Below are 22705 nucleotides of genomic sequence, written 5' to 3' on the forward strand. Positions count from 1 at the left end.
GACAGTACTAGTAACCAAACCTTATCCCCCCTGCACACCCGCAGTGGGGTCCCACACCCACCGGCAGTCCTTCCTCTCCAAGAGGCGTCCCCAACAGGAGAAGACAATCAGGGTCACCAATTCTTTGTTCACGTCCCCTTCTTGTCAAGTGACTTATATAACTGGAAGGTGATAAAAATTAAAGAGAAGGCCAAAACACCAAGTGCCGGCACAAGCTTTATTAAGAGCAAGGGAAAAGCTGCTGAGCTGCACCCAAAATTAGCACACAGCACATGTGGCATGGCAAAGGGGATTTTTATGGTGTGCAAGCCTGCAGATGCATCCAGTGTGAAGGGCTGTGCAGGAGGGGAGGGGCTGGGGAACTGCTGTGTTTAATAGTTCCTGGGAGGGCTGGGGAACTGCTAAGATGGTGGGAGGGGAAAGGTTAGAAACCTGCTGTGATGGAAAGTTCCCCAGGAGGAGGTTGTGCTGGGAGGCTGGAGAACTTAAGGGGGTGGTGGGGTTTTACAATGGAGTAAGTTCTGTCAGAAGTCTCAACATCCCCCATTCTCTGAGAGGCCCCAGGCTTTGACAGAGCTCTTAGAATCTGTACTCCAGACTCATCGCCCCACTTGGGATGACTGACAACAATTAGTACTGAGTCTGTTCACCATAGAGGAAAGAGGCAAAATTAGACAAAAAGCCCTGAAAGCCATCATAGATCCAGGGTGAGGAACAGTAGGAAAAAAAAAATGGGGAACCAAATTAAAAAAGTTTTTCCCTCTACCCAACCCCAATGGGACCACAATACCTTGGGGGGTCACCAGGCTCTGAACACTTTTCACCAGTATCTTTTAGAAGGGGTTAGGGGAGTGGCCCACAAGCCAACTAACCTCTTCATGGTAGGGATTGTAACTCAGGGTCCGCAGGAGTCGCTGGCTGCCTTCCTTGATGGTCTAGAGGACACTTATCACACCTACACTTCTGTTGACCCTGAGGCTCCAGAAAACCAGTGGACCATCAATCTGGCTTTTGTTTCCCAGTCAGACCCAGATATTAAAAGAAAGTTACAGAAATTAGAGGGATTCCAGGGAATAAATTTAAGCCAATTGCTGGAAATTGTCCAGAAAGTTTTTAATAACAGGAATACTCCTGGAGCCATACAAAACAAAAAAGATACTGAGGTACAGTAATAGCAGCCCTTCAGAATACATGAGTCATTCCATGAGGGCAGGAGGCCTTGTAAAAGGGTCCCTGGCCACAGTAGGAAGAAACCTATGTGCATACTGTAAAGAAGAGAAAATTAGAAAGAATGAGTGCCCCAAGAGAATAAGAGGAGTAATCACTCAGGAAAATCCACTGAGGGCTATCCTTAATTTAGAAAGTGAGGATTGATGGGGCTGGGGCTCTGATTTACTAAGCCCCTAAGAGCTCAGGGTCACTTTAAGAGTTGGGGACAAACCTGTCAGCTTCTTAGTCAACACCGGGTGGCCCACTTTGTCCTTAGCCTCTGGGACCACTATCCAGTAAAAAAACAATTATCCAAGGGGCCACAGGAAAAAAAAAAAAAAAAAAAAGACACAACAAGCCCTTGGACCACCAACCAACTCATTGATCTGGAAATGGCACCATCACCGACTCCTTCTTATCCATTCCAGAATGTCTGTACCCACTCCTAGGACGGGACTTACTTCACAAACTTCAAACAAATACTTCTTTCTGTGAGGGCCAGGCTTGCCTCTCAATTCCTCCTCCCTTGGCATCAGGGCCACCTCAGCAAATCCTCATCACCTATGCTATGTCAGATGAGTATCACTTGCAGGAAACTTTATCCTCAGAGACAGATCAACCACCAACATCAGACCTCTCCACCAATTCCAAGAGAATGTGGACTGAGACAAATTCCCCAGGCTTGACAAGTTACCGTACCCCAGTCGTGATCCAGCTATTGGCAACGGCAACTCTAGACCAGGTACGACAATATTCCATGAGCCAGGAAGCCAGATGGGGAATTGCTCCATATATAACCAGACTTCTAAAAGGAGAGGTCCTTACTACCTGTAAGTCCCCTGGAATACCCCATTGCTCCTCATCTTAAAACCAGGCACAAAGGACTATTGGCCTGTACAGGACTTAAGGGAAGTAAACAAATGAGTGGAAACTGTCCACCCTATGGTTCCAAATCCATACACCCTCCTAAGTCTCTTGGGTACAGAACACCGCCATTACACTGTCTTGGATCTCAAGGATGCAGTCTTTTGGATCTCAAGGATGCAGTCTTTTGCATCCCACTGGCCCCTGTTAGCCAGCCCATATTTGCTTTTGAATGGATTGACCCCAATACTGGGGTCTCAGGGCAACTCACGTGGACAAGACTGCCTCAGGGGTTTAAAAACTCCCCCACTCTGTTTGATGAGGCACTTAGCCAAGATCTTGCCGCCTTCTGAGCTGAGTTCCCCAGTGCACCCTACTCCAATACATGGATGACTTACTCTTGGCTACAAAAACCCAGGAGGCCTGTAAAGAGACCACCCAGTCATTATTAAAGACCCTACAGACTTTGGATTACTGGGTCTCAACTAAAAAGGTTGACCTCTGCCAACCGAAAGTTACTTCCCTGGGCTATATCATAGAGAAGGGCAACTGGGCACTGGCACTTAGCTGAGTCCAAGTGGTGCTGCAAATACCCACCCCCACCACAAAACACTAAGTTCGAGAATTCCTTGGGGTGGTAGCATACTGCAGGCTATGGATTTTGGGATTCGCCAAGATAGCCAAGCCCCTGTATGCCTGTACTGGAGGAAATCAGACCTTGACATGGACAGAGATAGAGCAACGGGCATTTGACAAGCTCAAGACTGCCCTGACTATGTCCCCAGCCCTGGCCTTGCCAGACATCTCTAAACCCTTCTGGTTGTTTGTGCATGAAAAACAGGGAGTCACTAAGGGGGTGCTCACACAGACGTTGGGACCATGGTCCTGGCCAGTCACCTTCCTTTCAAAAAGACTTGATCCCATAACCTCTGGGTGGCCAGCTTGTCTGAAGTCGGTGGCAGCTACAGCCCTATTAGTCAAGGAGGTGGACAAACTAACCTTGGGGCAGGAGTTAAATTTAGTAACACACCACGCGATGGAGTCACTACTCCGTGGAGCTCCAGGAAAATGGATGTCAAATGCCCGCATAATTCAATTTCAGGCTTTACTTTTGGACCAACCCTGCATAAAGTTTTTAAAGGCTACAGTTTTAAACCCCACCCTGCTGCTATCAGACAGTGAGCCGGAGGAGCCCATACACGACTGCCAACAGACAATGGTCGTCCTCCACGCTGCTCAACTGGACCTCAAGGACATCCCCCTGCAGAACCCAGAGGAGGTACTGTATACGGATGGCAGCAGTTTCATGGTCAATGGAGTCAGGTATGCTGAGGCAGCCGTAGTCACCCTAGAGCAGGTTGTCTGGGCCCAGTCTCTTCCACATGGAACCTTGGCCCAAAAGGCAGAACTCATACCTCTGACAAAGGCCTTAGACTGGGCGGAGGGAAAAACTGTTAACATCTACGAGGATAGCCGGTATGCCTTTGCTACAGCTCATGTACATGGAACCATTTATAAAGAAAGAGGACTACTTACCTGAGAGGGAGAAAAAACATCAAAAATGAAGAAATCCTAGCCCTACTAGAGGCTATATGGAAGCCCAAGGCAGTGGCATTAATACACTGCAAAGGACACCAGAAGGGAAATTCACCAGAGGCGAGGGGAAATAGGGTGGCTGACCTACAAGCCAGACAGGCAGCCTTAGGACCAGTAAAGCCTCTGACTCTTCTTATAACTCTGCCGGCCCCAACCCTGCCCCCTACCCCTATGTACTCACCTGATGAAGAAAACTTTGCTAAAGAACAAGGGAGCACACAAGATTCCACAGGATGGTGGATTCTACCGGACACAAGGATTGTGGTCCCTGAGGCTCTAAGATGGGCCCTAGTTAAGGACAGACACCAGGCCTCTCACTTAGGACAGAAAACTAACTGAGCTGCTAAAAGCCAAATACTACATTCCCCACTTACATGAACTTATAAAGAAAATTACTACTCGGTGTGATGTATATGCCCGAGTAAATCTGGGAGGGAACAGGTCTAGCCAGGTAGGAGTAAGACTCAGAAGGACTATCCCTGAGGAGCTCTGGGAATTAGATTTCACTGAAATAAAACCCCCAGCAAATAACTATAAATATCTCCTGGTGTTTATAGATACATTTTCTGGATGGGTCAAAGCCTTCCCCACTAAGTCCTAGACTGCTTTAGTGGTCACAAAAAAAACTATTAGAGGACCTTTTTCCTTGGTTCAGCCTCCCTCTAATGCTGGGGTCAGACAGTGGGCCTGCCTTTACTGCACAAATTTCTCAGGGCCTAACCAAGGCCCTGAGTGTATCCTGGAAATTGCACTGTGCCTATCATTCTCAGAGTTCAGGGCAAGTTGAACGAATGAACCAGACCTTAAAAGAAACCCTGACAAAGTTTATCTTAGAGACCGGTGAAAACTAGGTCAGCCTGCTTCCTTTTGTCCTCCTCCGCATTCAATGCACACCCTATCAAAAAGGCTTCTCCCCTTTTGAAAACATGTGGTAGGCCCCCTCCCTTACTCCCCAGACCCACAGATACCACGCTGCTGAAGTCCATAATTATACACTCCTTAAGTCTTTACAAGCGCTCCAGTCTGTTCAATCCCAGATACACCAGCTCATTAAGGACACCCGTCCCACTCCACTGGACCTCGCAGAGCAGCCAATGCACCCCTTCCATCCTGGAGACTCTGTCATTTTTAAAAGATTCACCACCTCTGACCTCACTCCCTGTTGGAAGGGACCCTACACGGTTATCCTGACCATGCCCACTACACTCAAAGTGGAGGGACTAACGGCCTTGATTCATCACACCCATGTCAAGACTGCCCCACCAGAAGAACAATGGAGCGTCAACCACTCATCCCCCGATTCACTAAAGCTAAGACTTGTGCGCTCTTCGAGGTCACCATCCTGGCCAACCTAATCTGTGCAGTAAATCCCTATAGCAAACCCCCCCATAGACCACCAACTATCAATGGGTCCTCACCGAGGGCTCCACTGAAGCATATGTTAGTTCCTTAACTGGGAAGGGATTCACCCTAGACAACTTAACCCTGGAGTACATTCCAAAGAACCCCATTACCTTCTCCCTAGACCTCTGTGCCCTCCTGGGCCCCAGCCTAAATTTCAGAACAAGTGGAGGTGTAGCCGAGTGTGGCAGTTCAGGGGCAGAGCAACAACTATCTGTGCCCAGGATCCACCCCACAAAAAAAAAAAATGGAACTGTAGAGACTTACATGAATTCTTTTGCCCCCACTGGGGCTGTGAAACTATCGCCACTATATCCGGGTACACCAAAAACATAGACTTCTTCATCTCTTATAATCGAGACTCTCCCCCATCCCCATGCTACACTGGGTCTTGTAATCCATTCAAGATAACTGTAACTACCCCAGGTGGTAGATGGACAACGGGGTGAACCTGGGGTCTCAGAGTATACATGCATGGATAGGACATGGGAAACATCTTTCCCACTCCTACTGGGACTCACGTTTGGCCCCTGCCTCCTAAATCAACTGCTCAGGTTCATAAAATGTAGGGTAGACTCCGTAAAATTAATAATATTAAGGTCTCAATATGGGCCCTTAGAACCAACAAACAATACTAACCTGTTGGAGGAATCAATGATTTAATTCCGGTAAATAAAACAAGGGGGGAATGTGACATGATAAAAGCCCCATAAAACTGCATACCTCAACCATACCTCAGCTTTCTATTGAAACTGCTCTCTGTAACCCAAATGTGACAGGCAAGCAGTCCAAAGCCATGCCATCTTGGCCCCTGCAACTTGTAATAAGTAATTAAGGACTATAATTTCTATCCTACCCAAACAATTTTTGTGTAAACAAATGCTAATCTTGACTCTTGTGAACCACTTGAGTAACAATCAGAATGTCAAAAGTCCCCTGGCTCTTGGAATGTCCAGAGTCCCTCACCCTCATCTCTGCCCAGGAGGTGATTTACAGAATCCACTAGCCCTCAGAACATCTGAAGTCCCTCACCCCAACCCCTGCCCCTCACCCTCACTCCCGAGGTGGTTTTACGGGTATAAAAGGTCTTGACACCCTCCTTTCAGGGCCATGGGTTGGAGAGACGTGAGTCCTCCATGGCCACCTGCAATAAAGATCCTGCAATTTGGCATACTTTTGTCTTGGTGTTGATTTTCTATGCTCGGGCCAGTACAACATATACATACATAGAATAAAATCTTGTCATTTGCAGCAACAGCAACATGATTGGAGTTGGACATCATGATGTTAAGTGAAAAAGGCCAGGCACAGAAAAACAAATATCACATGTTCTCACTCAGAATTGGGAGATAACAAAATGGATTTCATGGAGGCAGAGAGTAGAATGGTGGTTGCCAGAGGCTAAAAACAAAAGGGAGAAGAAAGAAGCGAAGTTGGCTAGTGGTTACAAAACTACTGTTGAACAGAGAAAATATGTTGTATTATTTGAAAGTACAGTAAGGAAATCATAGTTGATAATTTCTTGTATATTTCAAAATAGCTGGAAAAGAAGATATTTAATGTTTCCAATACAAAGAAAAGAAATAGTTGAAATGATGGACATCTAAATGAGTCTAATTTGATAACTACACATTTTACACATATATCGAAATAGCATATATACCCCCAAAATATGTACAACTAAAAATATTAGTAAAAAATACAAAATATATGTTTAACTCAAATAGGGCCATAAGCATAAATGTTAGAGCTAAATCACTTACAAGAAAATGAGTTTTGCTGACCTCAGGTTTAGCAATGGACTTTTAGATATGACACCATAAGCATAAGCAATAAAAGAAAACTAAATAAATCAAACTTCAAAGAAGTTTAATCCTTTTTTGTCTCGACAGACCCCACAAAGAAAATGAAGAAATAAATTGCAGAATTGAAGAAAACATTTTCAAATAAAATATACAAGAAGAGACTTGCATCTAAATACACAAAAATATCTTGTAACCAAATAATAAAGTTATATAATCCAGTTAAAAATTAATTAAAAAATCTGAGTAGACACTTCTTTGAAGAAAATACACAAACAGCAATCAAATACATAAAAAGATGGTCAAAATATTAGTCATAAGAAAATCCAAAAACAATCACTATGAGAAACCATCTGACATCTATTAGGATGACTATAATAAAAAAACAAATAACAGCTAGTATAGCAAGAATAGGGAGACACTGGAACCCACATACACCACTGGTAGTAATGTAAATTGGCAGAGCTACTTTGGAAAATGCACTGGAAGTTTCTTAAATGTAGAGTTACTATTTGACCTAGTATTTCCACTCCTAAGATTATACTCAAAGTAAATAAACATATGTAAATACGTAACCCTTACACAAATTCTTGTAGCAGCATTATTCAAAAAAGGCAAAATGTATAACCAGCCCAAGTGACCAGGAACTGATTAACAGATAAACAATACTGGCATATCCATGCAATGGAATATTATCTGGCATAAAAATGAATGAAGTACTCATACATAACACCCTATGGATGAATCTTGAAATTACTGTGCTAAGTGAAAGAAGCCAGATTCAAAAGCCATGTATCATATGATTCATTTTATATAAAATCTCCATGCTAAGCAAATTCATAGAGACAAAAGGCACAAAATTGATTCTCTTGTGCCAGGGAGCATGGAAGTATCTGGAGATGACAGCTAAATGTTAAAGATCTTCTCTCTGGATTAGTAAAGGTGTCCTAAAATTGATTGCTGTGACTGTTGTGAAACTCTGAAAATATACTAAAAACCATTAAATTGTACACATTAAATGAGTGAATTTCATGGCATATAAATTATATCTCAGTAAAACTTTCACTAAAATATTAAATAAAATTGAAGATAAAGAAATAAATCTGGATACCATTTGAGACCTGATAAAACAGTAGTTCTAAATAAATATATATATAAAGTTCAAATAATATCAGCAAGTAAATGAGATTTATGAACAATTAATGATAGATCATTGATGACAAAATTAAATCCTATCATAGTTATGAACCTGTGTCATAACATATTTCCTAAATAATCATTAGTCATCTATCTTGAACAGCTCTAGTTTTGGGAAATTATAATCCTGGTGTCAGCATTCACTTTTGAAAATAATGATTTTATAAAAGGCTCCTTTTTGAGGTAAATTGGCTTCATCAAAATTAAACTGGCTCTGGTTTCATTGAAATTAAATTGGTAGATCACTACCAATACTCTCCTATGCTGTAACAATGCTTCTTTCTTTTACTTTCATGCAGTGCTTCTCATCCTCTGACCTTATTAATATTTTTACATGTACTGCCTATATATTCCATGTAAGTCCATAATACCCCTCATTGTGTTCCAACTGTCAATCAAATACTGTATCTTTTTCTTAATTTTTGAGTTCTTTTTACACTACATAACCAAAGTCTATACTGGGATGCAAAATTATCATTTAATACATCTATAATATTTATCATTCATTTTATTCTACAATCTTCAGTTTATAATTTGACCCAAAGAACTTCCAACTCTCATAGAAAAATGAAACATCATTTACCACTCTGAGGTCTATACAAGTTTTCTGAATAAATTATAATTCATTAAGATAGGAAATCCCTCTTAACTTACAGTAGATACATCTGTATTATCATCTCCTCCTTTTTCACTTTGATTTTCTCAAACCATTATTTGTTTGAGTATTGTTCTGCATTCAACTATATCATTTTTCTGAATATTTTCCTAAATCCAAATCATTTAAGAAGTGCACATAGTTGATACTCTTCTTAAAGTCTCATGGTATATTTTCATGTTTGCTTTTCTTTATATTACTCTCCTTCAACTTGTTAATGTCCTTTTAAAATATAAGCTTATTTGAGAGCTTCATTAATAGTTGCCTTGATCTCTTGAGACACATCCATTCAATCATCACTGAGGATAATATTTGATAGTATCATTTATCTTGACATTAACAAACCCAGGAGTTGTACATTATTTCTACAAAATCTTTAAAAATCTTCTTTGTTAAATTTCTGTGACACAGATGGTACTAATCATCCTACTCCACAGCCAATGTTAGATATGGAAACAGTGATTATGTGCTTCTCATGGCACTATCACGTTTTTCTTTTACATGCAGCCCAGCTTAGTACATTAAGGAATCATGCTGAGGGCCATAGGGTATACTTGATGTCAATCTACATAATGGGTATTCTTTCCAAATTAGCTGTAAAATTTCTTAGTGCATTTCTACTAAATATAGTTCTTTAGTATGATATTATTAATATCTATCCTACTGTGGAGGACAGTCTCTATGTTGCTCAAACTCCTTCTGTTTCAAGGGTGAATGAACAGAATTAATTTTGCACATAATATGATTAAAACTTATCAACAGTTTTTTTTTTTACATTGTATATGAGTCAAAAAGTTATTTTTAAAATATTTTTACAAACCTAAGAAATGTTAAATAAATGAACAGAAGTAATTTGCACATAGTATGATTAAATCTTATCCACACTGTTTTTTTCTTACATTGCATATGAGTCAAAAATTTATTTTTAAAATATTTTAACAAACCCAGGAAATGCTAAATATCATTCTTTCTCTCCCTCTCTTTTTGTCTCCTGGTTTCACAACCTCTCAATTTTTCTACTATTCTCATTCTTCCATCATGTTGACCATTTCTAGGTAGTACTGATTTTTCATGACCATGATTCATATGTGTTATTTTAATTATAAAATATAATACCAAATTTATTGATCTTATGAATTATTTATGATACAATAAATAATTCACATAATTGCTTGTTTTATTACATGATTATTAAACATATTTGTCAATATACTCTCAGGTTTATCAGGACCTGAAGACCTCCCACCAATAAAATGCTCTTGCAATTCTATCTCACTCAGAAATAAACGTTAGTGTAGGCAGGATCATGACATTACCAATCAAGATATTCTTGTCATTGATAATCATATTCAGAAAAGGGAGCAGCTGTCTTGTCACCTTTTGTTCCTCAAGAGACAGTACTGTTATGGAATTCATTTTTTCATATACTTACAGCAATTTTATCCAAATATTCTGAAATAGTCTTGTGTGTAAAATAAAGTTAATCAAATATAAGAAAACCCTTTTTGTTATTTGTTTAAAACTTGATGATGACAGGTGTTATATTTGCATTGCTTTAGTTCCTCAAATGAGCCCAATGAAGAAAGTTTAGGTGTAAATATTATAAAGATAGATGTTCAGTTGTCTTACAAAAATTAAAGCAGCACACAATAAGGCCATGTATTTTACTAGATCCCACAGTTCTTCTAGTTACATGTCAGTACAGAAATTAATATTTTACCTACTTCAGTCTGCTGTTTGCAAATAAAAGTTTTATGTCTTTCCAGATAGTGGAGGATGGTTTCTGTGTTGCTCAAATTCCTTCCGTTTCAAGGGTGAATGAACAGAAGTAATTTTCCATGTAATTTGATCAAACCTTATCTATACTGTTTTTTATTACAACGTATTTGAGCCAAAATTTATTTTTAAAATATTTTTATGAGCCCTAGAAATGCTAAGACATTTTGCTGTTCTTCTCTTTATTCTTATTAGAATTGAATAATAATCATATTCTCTAATTGTCTGGCCTTTGGAAATGTACCTAACCAATCCAAGTCTTAGTTGTCCTTCCTTGTCTTTAAAATGGAAATAGTAATAATATTTATTAAGCAGCTGTGAGGACACAATGACATAACAAATGTAAACTATTTAATAAAGCTTTCATTCTAACATAAGGTAGTTATCTAAAATCTATTCTATTACTTTTCATTATTTTATTTATTGTTCCAAAATATAAACCAATGAATTTCTTCCAATAGCATATCTTTATAGTTATAAATAAAAATATTAGAGAAGAAGCTCAAGATCTGTTCAAATCTTTAGATTATTCTAAGAGACCAGTTCAAAAATATTAGTTACTCCTATATTACTGGAAATAGCTGTATTTCCAAAACAGAGGACCATGCTCAGTAAATATAGAAATTCCAACTCCCTTTGCACTGAAGATAACAAAACTACATGCTGCAAGGAAGCCCTAATATTTTTTTTTACTTCCCCATTGAGATGATAATAAATGTTTGAATTGCTCACCTTGAAAGATTTTCTTTGAGGAGAAAGTGCTGGGGTCATTTAAAAAGTCACTTGATACTATGCTAGTGAGATAATAGCTTTTCTCTTGGGTTGGCTATCAATAGATGAAATAGCTTTTTTCTCTTTCCTTGCCTCATCCACACCCCCATCACTCATGCCCTTAATAATGTTCGACAAAAGCATTGCTCAACTGCATCTTGTCTGACAGTGAAGGTACATAAAATGCCCATTTTGTTTAAATGAATGGCAGTCACCTTTTTGCTATACTAACTACTACTGCACGAAAGGAAACAGCATGGGCTCTGCTTGTATCTCCTCTCTTTCAGCTCATGGTGTCTTACAGGTGATATAAATCACAATCCCTTTTAATCTGATAATCATTCAACATTAAATCTCTGTGCTGCATTCAAGTAAGTTCTTGTTTGAAACACCTAATGTTTTTAAAGTTGTATACTCTCTAACATTGATAAACAACAAGTTTTCTTAAAGAAACAAAAATAGTCACTAACAATCTGACAATTCTGCAATGCTATCTTCTTTGGAAACAGTCTCAATGACAATCTAATCTCTAACCTTAAGTCATTCATTCATAAAATACTTATTAATTATCACTAAATACTAGTCTCACTTTAAGTGCTAGTCATTGAGTAGTAAGCAAGAAACATAATTGTGCCTTCATTGATCTATCACTGTAGTAATTCATTTTCTGTATGCAATAAAATAACTAATTTATGTATTTTATGTATTTTATAACATATATATTTTACATATATTTCTTTCTGAATCAGTAGAAAAATCATCCATTCAGTAAGTCTTTCTTCCTAGAAACTTCATACTACTATTTTATTGCTAAATGATTTATACACCTCAAAATTTACAAACTGCCCTGGGTTAACATTTAATACCCAAACTGATAATACAGAAACTATGTAAGAGCAGAGTTAGAATGAATTAACCAATTTATTCCCCAAAGGATCATATTGGAAATTGTCAAATTAGTGAAATCTTACAATCACTGACTTAAATTCTTTTTCATTTGATATTTACTAGGCAGCATACCCTGAGATAAACATTATACAACACATTATTTATTTGGGAGGGAATTCCAGGAAATACCTGTAGGGGAATGTGGAAATAAGGCAGGAAGAAGGCAGACAATAAAATGTTCACTGTCCAGTAAGTTGCCACCATTAATTTAAAAAATAAAATAAAAAGCTTTATCTTGCTGGGGATCTCTGGTATTCAGTATGGAACATCTGACTCAGAGTTTTCACACATGAAGGGCGAGGGAGCTGAGGCTCTAAAGACTTCCATCTGTACTTGATTGAGAGCTGCTCATCAGGGATGCTAACTCCCTGGTACTTCTGGCTTACAGTAATAGTTGGTAAAGAAAGCTTCAAAGCCTAGATGAACATAGGCAAATAAATGTAGGTACTAGCAATTGGGTATCTGCCCAACATGCACTGAAGTGGTAAGGTCATGGGAACATATGTTAAGATATCAACAATGTCTAATACCAAGATATAATTAAATAACTAGCAAAATAGATAAAATAGCGGAAATGACAGCAATGAAGCTACTCATGTGAGTGACACATAAGTGGACTGTCCTGCAAATATTCAGAAGTTATCGTTACTCTTACCTTCCCTTGGTCCCCTAGACATATCAGGTATTCATTCTATGATTCTGTGAACTCCCACAACAGTTTATTCTTCTCAATAACCATTCACCAAACATTATTTTTATGTTATTTCTTTTTACTTCAAATAATCGTCTATATTCTTCTGTAGAAAATAAGCTCCATGAGTAAAGGGAGAATATGAATTTTGCTTAATGTAATACTTCAATAATTAACAGTGCCTACCATTTTGTAGTAGGTTTCTTGTGAATATGTGGTGAATGCATGGGTTAATAAATGTTAAGTATATTTTGCAATGCCATTCTGAAATAAAGGAAGGTGTTTTTAAAATGAAATATATATTAACAGCCTACATTAAAAATGTCATTAAGTAATATTCATATGTTGCATTAATGCAACAGAAATGTATTGGTTTCACCTAATCCTTAATATATAAACCATACTTAGTTGAAATTATTTTAGAGCTTTATAGTTTCATGAAGCATTTTCAGTTTAAACAATTCACTAGTATTTCTAGAATGTTACTAACAGTTTGTCACTGTGATTTTAGAATTTAACCTCTGATACAATCTGATAGCATTTACTTTTGATCTAATTTTTCTTTTCAAACTTAGATAAAAATGTTTCTTAACTGGAAAGAGCAAAAATACTAAACAGTGAATATTTTATGTAATCTAGCTGATGTTATTTTGATGAAAGGATAAACTCTCATGAAAAGCAAAGGAAATTGGCAGAGCCATTAATTAGCACTTAGCCAGACCTTGATAAAGAATGTTTAATGGTTCATATGATGTGTCACATGTACTTTATTCTAAAAGTTTTGAAAGTGTTTTGATATAGCAAATATGTTAATAAATGTTTCAGGTTTAGGGGAATAAAGGGTGTCCTGTTTGGGTGTTCTGCAGATTGTATTCCTTTTAAGTCATTTGGAAGAATATATATACAGTATTTAGGGTTCTGAACCATAAATTAGTTTGCTTATTTGTAAGAAGGAATAGAACAAGTCTAGAGGGAAGATTAAAACTCAGGATTTCAAATTATATATATACATATGTATATATATATATGATTATATGTATGTTCTTTCTTTTGAGAAGCTTTGCAGATTTTACTTCTTTAATAAAGTAGAAGCTCTTAGATATGATTTAACTAAATTCTATAATTAAACATACAAATATTTAAAATACTAAATGTGTTTTAATCATGTGTACTAACTTCAAAACGTTGACTTATTTGACAGCATTTTAGGTTTTTCACAGTTCTAGAGATCTTATTGCTTTCCTTAAATAAAGAAACATGACAAAATGCAATGTTCAATGTCATAAGACAATATAGTTATTAGCAGGGCAGATCCAAAATATATTTTACCATTCTTTCTACACAGCCTTGTTACATGAACAATTAATTTTTATGCCTTATACAAACAAAAATCTATACCAAATTTAGTTAAAGATCAAAATCATTGGTTTTCTGACCATCTTTGTGGGTGTGCAGAGTTTGATTAATCTCTTGATGTTGATATTCCAGAATTAGCAATGAGTTTGACTCCTCCTAATCAATGACATATGGCAGCTACAAAAGTGAGTGATTGCATCTCCAATGAGGGAACCAAAAGGAATTTAACCTGTCATTCATTCACTGTCTACCAAAGTTACATTTTAGTCGATGATCTCAAAAGACTGAGAAGTTGAACTTGTGCTATGGGAATTCCATAAATAGTACAATACCTCAATTCTGAATCACTATTATAGTAGTATATTTTCACTTACAATGTAATAAATTTGGTTAATACTGTATTATATGTAAATATAAATGTATCTAAAACAATAATATTAGACTTTTTAAGATGATTCGGTGATAAGAATGATGTGAGAAGATGTGGGAACATAATGAAAATCTAAAAATATCCAGCTTATTTTTCTACATATGCTACTGCTACTCTTTTTGAGCTACATATTTTAAAGTCATTTGGTTTGGTTTAGTGGATGGCCATTAGGATGGAGAGAGTTGGTCAGAATCAGGAGAAAGATGTCATGGTATCTTCACCTTAGATTGAAGGTAGGATGAAGGAAGAAAGATGTCATGGTATCTCCTAAGTTTAATTTTGGCGTAACTATATAGATGGCAGTACCATTTAGTAGAACACTGAAAGCTGCAAAATAATTAGGTTTGCCGGCAGATTACGAGCTCATTGTTAGATATATTAATTTGCCATTGAGAAAATGGTAAATAAACAAATAGAGACTATGTTTCTGAACTGCTTCTCATATAACCTCTAAAAAGTTTTACTTTCAGTTTTAATGAAAGTGTTAACAAATGAATTAATGAATAAAATTAGTCTAGAGCCAGCATCACTACTATTCAAAAGGTATGTTTGTAGCTTTCCTGTTAATACATAAGTTCCATTTCTGTAAATGGACTAATCATTTACCATGTGATTTTAATAAAACATATTTATAAATAAATATGAATTTTCAAATATATAAACAGAGATATTTAGGAGAAAATCATGTCTGCATATGGATTCAGTAGCTATGTTTTTTGTTTGTTTTGTTTTGATATATGGATATAATTTAGTATTGGTAGTGTTGATAATTCTCAATAAAAGAAAAATTTTAGTTTATTTTCCCATAGTATCAAAAATAACTTTTATATTTCCTTATAGTTATAATTCATTATTTTACTTTATAAATTGACTATTTTATTTACATATTACATTTTAATTTGTTTATTATTTTCCAAAGTTATTAGATATTCTTGTCTCAGAGACCATTTTTTACTCCCTGATAAGAAATCAAAGATAAAGCATAATTTCAACTAGCAAGTGACACATTATTATTACATTCGTGCATTTTCTTCCATATGCTACTTTCCTCTAAGATTCTTGTAAAGAAATCCTAATGGAAAATATACGAGAAATGTCAAATGGAACATCTTGATCTCATCTGGCTTTGGTGAACTTTAAAACAGCATAGGTCAAAGTATGTTTCGCTCTCACTTTAGCTTTATGCTTGAGTCATTTTATTCCATGTGCATATAACCTTTTACTTAACAAATGCTTGCTCAGACCCATAGGCAGCTTTTTATGATAACAATGCATATGCTTAGTTTTGAGAACAGTTTAAATGAATAATGAGGTTATAAATTTAAGAAATCTGTAATTTTGACATTTGAATAAATTGTTAGCCATGTGAGGGAGAAAGAAAGTACACCTAGTAATTTTTGAGATGATAAGTTTTCATGAAGTAACAAAAATTTAACAGTACTATAAAGTTATCAAAAATCATAACCACAGAAAGTTTAGATATTCTTAATCCATTCATTCACCATATTTTTATGGAACACTTACTGTTTGTCATATATTGTTCTAGGCTTGGGAAGTACAATGGTGAACAAGACTTTTCCTGGTAGAGTTTACAGTATTGTTGATTTTTTTAAAAAAAAGATGAGTATAAAACAGTTTTATAAAGGCCAAACATTTTATTGAATCACTGTATAGATAGTATGTAATGCAAGTTAAAGTAATTGGATTTATTTCCTGTAATATTTCTTATCAGAGTTATTTTGAAGGAAATTGGTTTCTATTTCTCTGGCCATATAGTTTAAATATTCTCTCCAGACTATCAGCAGCTATGTTCCTCACAAGGATGAATGAAAAAATCCAAAGAGACAATTCACAAGTTTGCCAGAGCATCTGTGATTCTTCTCTTTTTGATTTGGAAAACTTAAAATAAATCAACCTTTACCATCAAACTTATTCATATTTTGGGATTAATGTCAACTAAGAATTCTATCTACATAGTTACTCTTACAACATTGTCAACATTATACAGCTGGATTACTTTCTTCTAGAAGTGCTTATATAGACATTTTGATGGCAAACATTTGGATTGACCTGTACTGGAATTTTGGCAGGTGGGGATGCTCTCATTGTGACAAAGAAATATCATGAAATCGAGCTAGAGAAATTAGCAATTAAATAAGGACTACAGTGGATCACATATTTTTCAGTAATTTCTCTGTAGTAATTCATACAACTCCTGCTTTCATATCTCCAAAATTTTATTATTCAGCTATGGAGTATTTCTACAATAGTATTAATTAACTATCTTTTTTTTTCCTTTCAAGCATATTCTTAATGTTTTCTCCATATCCTTGCCCAAGAAAAGCTTGGTCTTGCCCTAGGGATACAGCTTTCCCTAAAGTCCATTCACAGGTATGTTAATCATTCTCTAAAGGGAAAAGTAGGGAGGGACATTCTATATGATGTGTACCACCACATATCAATTAAAATTACCATGGCCAGCATATCAATAGGTAATTTTAAGAGAATACTCACTTCATGTGTGCTAGCCACTGCTCTATATTCATTTCATATATATCTGTTAATACTAAAGGCAATCTTTGAGGTAGGCTCTAGTTTCATTTGTATTTTATAAACAATAAAAAGGGACACAGCTAGAACCACTTTATTAAAACTATTGGGCTTCTACATCAGAATCCCTGTGACTATATTGTGAAATGCTTATTTTTAGTGCTCATCCCTGACCTGACCTTCTGTCCAAGACTCTCTGAGGTTGTGGAACTAAAGAGTCTGAATTTTCAGCAGATTTCCCAGGTATATACTAATGCATCCAAAAGTTTGAGAACCAGTCATCCAGTAAGTTCAAGAAATAGAATTTTAACACAAAATTTTTTTTAGGAAATCTGAAATCTGGCATCCTTAACATTTATAATAATACAAAATAATATATTTTAACATGACTATCATGGTGGCTAGGTGATTGATACTCAAGGAATTTAAGAAATTTGTAATATTTTTCAATCTTTACATGTAAAAGATAATTTAATTTCCTGAAAACATAGCTCAAGAGGTATGCAATTTTTTAGAAATTTATTTTACCTGCAGAATTATTGTTAGATTTTTTTCTATTTTGTGTATATTCTTTCTTCAGAATAGTTAATAGCAAACTTTGCTAAACCCAATTATTCCTAAAATTAATTAAAATGTTAAAAAATATTGGTGTTGAACATATTTGTTTCATGCACAGGAATCATGAAATATTCTAAATTGTTAAAATATCTAAATTGTTGTATATTTTCAAGGATACTCTCCAATATGCCTCACTTGTTTAAACACCAGATGGATTATGGATGTCCATAAGATATAAAAATGTGAATGTTTAATGTTCAGATGTTGATTCAAGCTTTTGCAATAAGATATGGTCAGTGTAAAGCAATAAAAATTATATTTGATTGTATTTAATTTTTGTCCTAAAATTTATTTTTGATAAATGTTTCATTTAACATGAGCTTTTACATTTAAGCATACTATCTCCTTTTAAAAAAATGTTAATGATATTTTTAAATGAACTTTTTTTTCTCTATTTATGATTCATGGTCATTTTGATAACTCAACAATTACATTGGTGTCAACAATGTGACCCAGCAATTTCCTGGAGCCTTTGCAATGAACAGGACAACAGCAATGCCCTATATAATTTGCTTCTTTTATAGTCTCACAGAAAGAGAAGTCAAAACCAATTTATTTATAATTGTATCTAAAATAACAGTTTAAAAACTTAAAGCAAGGACTTCTGCAAATTACATTAATGAATCCAGCCTATACAATTGCTTAGAGACTCTAATTTTCCTTGCTTTTTTTTTTTGTTATTCCTCAATCCTTTTCTATATTTAGTTGATGAGTAGATAAAGAGGTGAAATAAGAGAATATTAGCAATACATTAGCAACCTTAAAAAAGGGAGTCTTTGTTAATATGAGAGTGTGCTTGTAGATTATAAAAGTTGTTACTTATTTTTGATTCATATCATTTCTCCTTAGCATCCAACCAGAACAAGCTCTTTCTCCCGCTTTTCCTTATGCTGAAACAAGACAATTGAAACATCACATACCAACAATTCCTCACAGGCTTAATGTCTTTTATTTCTTATCCTCCAGTGAGTGCTGATGACAAACTATGAGAAACTCTAGGGAAATTATTGCAGGTGGTGGCTCTGGCAAGGGAAAGGAACATTGCTCCTAAATAGTAGACTGATTCTGATTGCATGCCTTGTATTAGATGGTCCCCAGTCTCAGCAGGATTTTCAAAAGAGATTATTGACTTACTGCCCCGAAGTCTCAAGCCAACAATCTGTAAATCATATGACAGAAACCACGGGTCTGTCTTTGGACAGACAAAAAAAGGATTCAGATTCCCTCAAAGAAGATTGAAACTCCAATTATTGATTTTTGAGAGAGCCAAAATTAATAGAAGTTTTTTATTTTTTTATTTTTTATTTTTATTTTTTTTTATTGCATTTTAGGTTTTGGGGTACATGTGAAAAACATGCAAAGTTATTGCATAGGTGCATTCATGGCAGTGTCATCTCAGCCGAAAATCTCCTGAAACTGATAAGCAACTTCAGCAAAGTCTCAGGATACAAAATCAATGTGCAAAAATCACAAGCATTCCTATACAGCAATAATAGACTTAAAGAGAGCCAAATCAAGAACGAACTGCCATTCACAATTGCTACAAAGAGAATAAAATACCTAGGAATACAACTAACAAGGAACGTAAAGGACCTCTTCAAGGAGAACTACAAACCACTGCTCAACGAAATAAGAGAGGACACAAACAGATGGAGAAACATTCCATGTTCATGGTTAGGAAGAATTAATATCGTGAAAATGGCCATACTGCCCAAAGTAATTTACAGATTCAACGCTATCCCCATCAAGCTACCAATGACCTTCTTCACAGAACTGGAAAAAACCACCTTAAACTTCATATGTAACCAAAAGAGAGCCCGCATAGCCAAGTCAATTCTAAGCAAAAAGAACAAAGCAGGAGGCATCACACTACCGGACTTCAAACTCTAATAGAAGTTTCTTATCTTCTCTTCAGTAAAAACACAAGATTCTTCAGCTGCCTGAAAATTTTCATACTTCTAAAATTCTAATTGTAGCACAAAACATGTTATTTGTTACTCCAAAAGTTAAACCCATGTTTGTTTTTATTAATTTGATTTTGTTCATTGTGATTTACACACTATTCTTAAGGAAAACAAATTACTTATGTATACACTCAAGGATGTTTTGTTAGGATTTTTCTAAAATTCAAATTAGTTTCATAAAAATTTATGTTTATTGGGCTCAGTTTTCTAGGTGGCTTCTGAGGCAATATTTTGCCACCAATAACTGAAAAAGGTGTGTACCTGTGGTGCTTTGTTATTGGGTATAGTTTATTGGCTAATATTTGAATTGTATGTGATAGGTAAATGAAGTTATAAATATGACAAATCCTCATATAAGGACATGCTCCCCAAATCCTTTTATTATTCTGTGCACCTTAATCTTTACGTTGCATCATGAATGCCCAAGTACCAATAACCTAAGAGTTACTCACAAACTAGTCCTTTGTCTTGTCACAGATTGCAAAGAGATCAGTTTTGATTGCAGCAAAACATTCCTGTAAATCCTCTTCCATTTACACATTTGAAAATAAAAAAAAGCATCCAGAAGTAGAATCTGCAGTGAGGTTGCGTGGACTCCTCTGTGCTTCCATAATATGCACATCCTATCTTTCTCTTACCAGATTCCTTCAGTAAAAGCTTTTTCTATTTTATCTTCCTCTTTCTTTCTTTTTGAACCAGGCAACATGGATTCAAGTAAAGGCAAAAGTCAACAATTTGAGGCAAATTTTCTGTTTCTGAGAACCCATAAAATTTGAAATACATTTACACAATTATGGCATTAACTTGATAGCAAATGCCTAGGATTTAAAATATCTGTAGATAAGGCACCTCTGTCAGAAATTTATTTCTCATTATTTATTCTCCCAGTTGACCAACTATACTGTAGGCTTGGGGCCATGGTGAATTTGGTCATAGAAAATGTTCACATTTTCCCTTCATTTAAATCGTTATTAGTAATGCTTCCACTAATATTTATCAATTAAAGTCTATGTAATAACAGGTACTCTCAGATATTATAGATCTAATTATAAATGATATAGGTTAGATAAATAATATATATATTGAGAGGCTATAAGATGGGCAACTAACCCAGGAAGCAGGGATCCAGCAAACTTCCTCAAGAAAATGCATAAATATAAACTTAAAGAATAAGCAATAATTTTTCAGAAAAAGGTGGTCATAATATGTGGGGAGAGACAGAATGTCAGTCAGAATAGGTTATGTTTTATTGTGTAAATAGTAAATGAATATGTGACCTAAAAATCTCAGTGATTGAAAGCAACAAAATTGGTTTATTGCTTACACTGTGTTTTCATAGAGTGTTTCCAAAGGGTTTATACTTATGATCATCACTCAAAGACCAAAGCAGATAGAGGCTACATCTTGACATGTTCCTCTACAGTCAGAGGTACAGTGTAAAGAAAACCTGGAAATCTCAGACACTACTTTTACTCATGTAGCCACTTTTGTTTATATTTCATTGGCTAAAGTAAGTCACATGACTAAGTCTAAAATGATTAGAATATGGGTATATATATAAAATCTTTTCCTACACAAGGACAGAACATTTGTGAAAAATAATACATACTTCTACATAGATATCTAACTGAAGAAACTTCAAGTACAAAGTTCCAGAAATAAGAACACATGTGGTGTGGTGGTGTTGGTTTTTTAAAAGAAGCAGCAATTAGTTGATAAAAGATAATATTTTGACTGTTACTTTAGCAAGATATAAGACTAGAAAGATAAGCAGGAACCAGATAATAGGGGACCTTGTCACCACCTTGAATTTTATCTTTAGAAAAATGATAAAATTGATTAGAAATCATATTATCTCATACACTTTCTTCCCAAGTCTCATAATTTGAGGCTCTTACTTGAAATTTTAAGACCACTACAATGACCACTTGCAAGTCTTCCAATCCTTTATCTTAGATATAAAGAGCATATGTGTTAGTGTGTGTGTGTGTGTGTGTGGGTGTGTGTGTATCATCTGAAATATGTAAAACACTAAAATTATATCTCCTTGAGTAAAACTGAATTTTATAATAGCTTCATTAAACATGTAGTAGTTTTTGAGTTGTCTTTTGCTTAGTCATTTTAGCATATCGTAAATAAAACAAGCAGCCTGTTCCCTAGGATTCATTATTTTATAAGCCCTCATTATTACTCTTATTTTTCTCCTTCCTGAAGGAAAAGAAAAGGTGGTTATAAAACATTGTTAATGACACAAATGCAGTCAAATGTATGATCTACTAGACTCATATACCTATTGCATTCCATTATAGAACACTTTTACCAAATAACCCTATGTATTTTTGCAGTACTTTATAGGATCCAGGGATTTTTATATCACAAAGCAGATGATATTGTTTCTACACACACACACTTAACATTCAAACTTCTGGTTTCATTGTTCAAAATTCTATTATTGGAACTATCAATGAACACTTTAAACTGAACTAAATGCTAACATTTAAAATTAAATTGATTGTGAATAAAATTCATATTTTATTCAAAACGTCAGAAAATCTGGCCACTCAAGTCTCACAATTTAGCAAGGTATTAGTTTTCTCCTGCTGAGTGTTGACTAATCTTCCAGTTGACTTATCACTTTTGACTATATACATACAATTCTATTACTTTTCTGACCTGTATAAACATTTCCATTTGAGATCCAGATTATGTCATCCTTATATTTTTTTTTTGTGACTCCTTCTAGAGTTTCTTAAGAAAAATTTCAGTGAAAAATAATTCATTTCCTCAAAATGCCAATTTTTCATTGTTTAACTATTTTAATTGTTATAAGTATGCCTATTATTCAACCCAGTTTGAATGAAGTTTATGTGAATACAA

The sequence above is a fragment of the Aotus nancymaae genome, unplaced genomic scaffold (assembly GCF_030222135.1).
Source record: "Aotus nancymaae isolate 86718 unplaced genomic scaffold, 86718_ANA_hifiasm-v0.15.2.pri h1tg000006l, whole genome shotgun sequence".
Lineage (NCBI taxonomy): Eukaryota > Metazoa > Chordata > Mammalia > Primates > Aotidae > Aotus > Aotus nancymaae.